This window comes from Pinus tabuliformis, chromosome 3_2, assembly GCF_031772625.1.
Source record: "Pinus tabuliformis cultivar Carrire ecotype Pingquan chromosome 3_2, CPIR1, whole genome shotgun sequence".
In the NCBI taxonomy this organism is placed as follows: domain Eukaryota; kingdom Viridiplantae; phylum Streptophyta; class Pinopsida; order Pinales; family Pinaceae; genus Pinus; species Pinus tabuliformis.
In genome coordinates this window covers 772591358-772597357 of record NC_142302.1, presented here as the reverse complement: position 1 = coordinate 772597357, position 6000 = coordinate 772591358, and positions in this window count along the sequence as shown.

Sequence of the window (6000 nt, the reverse complement as noted above, 5' to 3'; positions counted from 1 at the left end):
GGATGGGGAGAACCATTGACTCCTTAAGAGTTTCTAGATGACAATTATAGAGTTAAAGGTGTTTATCTGCAAAGAGTCTTTGCTTTATTAAATATACTTTTCTTGATTGATAATAGAACAAAGGTCTCTTTATAAAGTTGGGGTTTCACAAAGAACAAATAATTTTGGTGGAAACAAGCAGATTTCATAGAGTTAGAACTTAGCTTATTTTCAAACGTCATAATTATTTCCTTAATAAACTCTATTTAAACAAGCGAAAAATAAAAAATATCTAAAGAGATTTTTATTGTAAGGCCAAAAGTAAATACTATTTAACTTTTATTTTCCTAGGAAAAGTAAAGGCAATAGTGTACAAGGGATAGAAGAGGTTATCTTCTATGAAAAATATTTCTTTAAAATCTTCCCATTCACAGGCAGAGAATCTCTCTTGCCTGATAAATCTTGCAATAGAAATGTTGATGGGCCGATTTGTTCTGCAATTTGAAATGGGCCAAGCCACATTCTTTGGAATTTGGTATGCTTACCTTTTTCCTCGTGTGCTTTATCCCACTTCAATACAAGGTCTCTGAGTTGAAAAGATTTAGGACTTACATAATTTGCATCAAATGAATATTTTACTAATTGTTGATGATGCACATGTATGATCTTGACTTTATCTCTTTCTTCTTCGAGTTTGAGGATTTTTGATTGCCTTAATTGCATAAAAGAGGAAGGATTTTCTTCAATAAATTGAACCGCGACTAGAGAGGGAATAACTACTTTTGTAAGAAGAACAACTTATTTCCCATAGACCAAATTAAAAGGAGAAGTGCCTATTGAGGCCTTCTGTGTTATTCGATCTTCCCATAGAGAAAATGTTAAAGATTTATGCTATTTTTTTGACTCTGATCAATAGTTCGTTTGATGATCCTTATGAGATTTTTATTCGTTGATTCAGCTAAACCATTTCCCTGAGGATAATAGTTAGCAAAATATTTAAGTTTGAAACCTCTTTTAAGAGCAAATTCTGTCATAGCATTGCCTGTGAAATAGGATGCATTGTCAAACATGAGGGAAATTGGTAGGCCAAATTTGGTAATAATAAATTGATCAATAAATTCAATAATGTTTTTAGAATTGGCTACCTTGAGTGGAATTGCTTCCACCCATTTAGTGAAGTAATTAGTTGTTGTAAGGATATATCTATGTTGCTTTGAAGAGTGAGGAATGATCTCACCTATTATGTCCAGTCCCCATTGCTCAAATGGTTGTTCAATGTTGACTGACTGTAATGGCAATGCAGGTTTCCTTTGTCTTCCAACAGTTGTTTGACAAATTTTTCACTTCCTTACATATTCATGTGCATCTTTGAATAAGGTTGGCCAATAATAGCCAGCATGCATGATTTTATGTGTTGTTGTGTCTCCTCCAAAATTTCCACCAGCTGGTCCATCATGGAGTTCCTATAGAACCTTTTTTGCCTCAGATTTTTCAAGGCACCTAAGTAAAACATAATCATAATTCTTCCTAAACAAAACATCATTGATGATTTCATATTTCTTAGCTTTTAATCTCAAAGCCCTTTTTCTTTTGTAACTGAGTTGCATAGGGGCATATCCATTTTTCAAATAAAAGATGATATCAACATATTTAGATTCAGTATCGTTGAGGCTTACCTCACATATTTGTATATCATCACTTGAATCTTCTGGTGCTGGTAGGTTGGATGCTCCAGCTAACATTATGCAAAAACCTTGACCTCTAACAATTTTAGCTGGTCTAATCTCAATGTCATATTCTTGCAGTGTTGTTACCCAATTTGCTCTTTTCTCACCTAATTCTCTTTGCATTAGTAAATTTCTCACTGATGAGAATGGAACTATTACTTTAGTGTGAGTTTTAAGAAGAAAAGGTCTGAAATGTTTTATTGATTTGAAAATAGCAAAAGCTTACTTTTCAACATCTGAGTAATTCAATTCAACACCTTACAAATTGGTGCTTCGACTTTCTCATCATTGACCTGTGTCAATATAGCTGCATATGATGTTTCAGAAGCAAAAGTATATAAAATAAAATGATTAGAAAAATTCGAAGTTGCTAAAGAGGGAGCATTTATAATTGCTTGTTTGATAAGATTGAAAGCTTCATGCTCAGTATGTCCCCATTTAAAAACAATTTTTTTCTTGATCATAGATTGGAGGGGTAAAACAATTTGTGAAAAGTTAGGGACAAATATTTTGACAAAATTTATCTGACCTAGGAAAGATTGCATGGATTTTTTGTTGTGAGGCAAAGAGATTTCAGAAATTTCTCTTATTCTATCAGGATCTATGTGAATGCCATCTTTAGATACAATAAATCCAAGGAGTTTACCTTCGCTTAAATCAAAGAAATATTTATTTGGATTTAGAGAAATTCCATATCTCTAACAACGTTCAAAGATTTGTTTTAAGTCCTTTAAATGATTACTGCGCTTTTTTGAATACACAGTTATATCATCTAAATAAATTACCATTGTTTTATTCACCAAAACTTTGAAAGTTATATCCATGGCTCTCTAAAATGTTGCACCAGCATTGATTAATCCAAATGGCATCTTTTGGTAAGCGTGTGTTCCCCATTTGGTTCTAAATGTGGTCTTTAGTCGATCATCTAGATGTACGAGAATGTGATTATAACTTGAAAATTCATGGATAAAAGACATTAACTCTGAGCCTACAACTGATTATAGTATCTGTACCATAGGAGGCAATGGAAATTTGTCCTTCTGACAAGCTTTGTTGAGATTGCGAAAGTCTATACAAATTCGAATATCACCATTCTTTTTCCTGACTGGAACTAGGTTAGAAACCCACCTTGAATGTCTGACAGGAAAAAATATTTTGGCTTTGAGAAGTTTATTCAATTCAGATTTAATTTGATTTTCTAAGTTTGGGTGAATCTTTCTCAACTTCTGTTGTACAGGCTTTTCGTCAGATATCATAGGAATGGTATGTTGAATGATGGAAGTATCATATGTCTTAAGATCTTCATAATTCCAAGCAAAAACATTTTTGTATCTCTTCAATAAATGAATAAAGGCTAATCTTTCATGGGATGTAAAACCAAGACCTAGATTAATATTTTGAGGTTTAAGGTCAGTTCCAAGATTAACTAACTCAAACCTCAAAGTTGAACTTTGAAGCTTTGAGTTAGTTGGTTTCTTGAATCTATCCTTAAGATCATACAGATCTTCTAGCTTAACCACAAATTTAGGTATGGGATTTACACTTGTTTCTTGCTTAAGCTGGCTATCGTGTTGATCTTCATCTATTATCTGGTCATCATAAGAGCCTTTAGATGTTAGAAAATTTATGATATCTAGATCATTATTAAAAACTTGCCAATTGGTGATGTTATTGGGAATAGAAGGTCTAAAAATTAGTTCTATAGAAAATCGATCAGGACTATAATCTCCTAGTGGTATGAGCTTGGATGCAATGTTAGCCAAAAGATCGACACTTTCATTTTGAAGTCTTGGAATTGGGGAAATGTTAAATGCTAGGAAATGTGAGGTGAGGTCTTGGACTAATGATTGATAATGCTTAAAATGTCTAGAAAGACAATGAATAGTATTCCTCACCTATTTGATTACAATTTCCAAATCTCCAAATACTTGAAGGTATTTAATATCAAGGCCAATGGATTTATACAACCCTTGAACTAATGCTTCATATTCAACAGTATTATTTGTGCATTCAAATTCAAGTCTGCATGGCAACATAGTTTTTTCTCCTTCGGGGCTAACCAATATGCAACCTGCCCCATCTCCATCATTAGATTTAGATCCATCAAAAAACAATTTCCAAAATAAAGAATTGACTACAAGTTTATCTACAAAATTGATACATTTAGAAGAATCTGTTTGAGAATAATTTTTGATTTGTGATGTAACAAAATTTTCCAAAAAGGGTGAAGTATGGGCATTAAAATTGCCTAAAAATGATTCAACTGAATAATTTCCAATGATATTACTACTGTATGCGACAGGCTCATTTTCTCCTTCCAGTTCTGTGACGATATACTTTAAATGTTTCTCACGGTTGACCCTTATTTGATTTGGCTTACCATTATAAGGAAGCCACATATGGGACCAGTCTGTTGTGAAATAGCCATGAAGCTTTTCAGACCAATCTCTACTAAGGATCAAACCATAGAATTCAGGGATATTGGCCACAAGAACGTCAATCACTTGACATACTTTCAGGTTTGATGATAGTCTAATGGTAACCTGATTAATTTCTCCTATGACTTCAACTTGAGATCGATCTAACTGTACAATGTGAACAACATATTTCTGGGGTTCGACATTCAATTTTGCACAAACAATTTTTGGCAAAATGTTGGATGAGGCTCCAGAGTCTACTAAACAATTGTGCAAATTCTTATTAAAGACCTCAAAAGTCAAAAGAAAAGGAGGAGTATGGGATTTAGATCTACCACCAATTAAAGCAACACCAGTTGAACTCATTTTGCCTGATGAAGTACTGGGAGGCCTACCCATTTCTTCAGCGGCCTGGGAAATTACAGCAACAGGAAGAGGAGAAGTGGGGATTGCTTTTAATTCTTTGAGCAATAGCTTATGTTGATGTTTTAGCTTGCTAAGCTCATGGAATGTGATATTAGCTCTAGTCTTCTTCATGTCTTTGATGATGTTGTATTCCATCTCATCAGATACTAGCAAGGTTTTAGTTGGAGGTGAAGAATTGGATTGAGGAGGAGTCATTTGAGTGGATTTGGGAGAATATTTCTTACCTATTGCTTTATCTTTGAGAGCAGGAGTTGATGATTTCTGTTTTTGATTTGTTTGTGGAAAATCAACAGTGCTCTTGCTTCTGGTAGTGACAGGTAATGCTTCTTCTGATTCTTCATTATCTGACAAAGGAAGAATGAAATCCCACATTCCTTGTACTTCAACTATCTCTTCGTCATTGGTTTGTTCTTCAACTATTGACACTTCTTCTTCCTCCACATCTGATTCAGCATTTGATATTGTATTTGGAGGTTTAGGATTAGAGGGGGGATTTCTTTTGTAAGGTCTAAAAGATTTCCTAGAAGAAGTTTCAGCTACCTGCTTTTTAATGTCGACCATTTCATTGGACACGGTTTTGAGTACATTTTTCATATCTTCAAGATCGAAAGGATATTTAGGTGCTATCCTCTTGGATTCTTCCCTGAAAGTGACCTTTTTGGATTTTCTTTCTTCTAATGCATTCTTCTTTTCTAAGGCTAAAATTTGTTTTTCGACAGCTATGGCTTCTTTCATGTTTTAAGCCAAAGTTGGTTTGGCATCCCTATTGACAAAAATAGTTGCATTTGAGGGAAAAGCAAAAATGTACCATTCATTTTGAACTTCAGTGCTTGGCCTGGATTCCACTGAAATTTTGTTTAATAAGTTATTAAAACGGGAATAGAAGTCCTTAATCGACTCTTTAGATTCAACTTTTAGGTTGGATAGATCATTAAGAAGAGTAGTTGTTGAACGGTCATCTCCAAACTTAGTTAGGAACTGTTCCTGAAATGCATTCCAACTATCAATAGAACTAGATGGTAATGAAAAGTACCAGGATCCTGCTGATCCTTGTAAAGTATAAGGGAATAATTGTACAACTACGTCTTCTTCTACAACTCCATTTAGGTTTATGGACACCATGAAGTTATTTATGTGTTCTTCGATAGGAAGGCCATCATCGGGATTGAATTTTGGCAACCATTTCAATCGATGAGCAAGCAATGGATGCAATGGTCTTGCCATTTGAACAACTCTTGGATTTGTCCATGGTGTTTGAGCCATTATGGGTATCTGTGTGGAAGAATATGTACTAGTGGTTGAAGGTGATTGGGTAGAGGAGGATTGTGCTCTTGTACCTGTGTAAATCACGATCTGAGATGACGAGGCAGATGATTAAGTTAGTGATGAAGATGATGAAATGAATGAGGGTGTTTGTGGTGATGATGAAAGAATCTCACTATGAGTTTCAG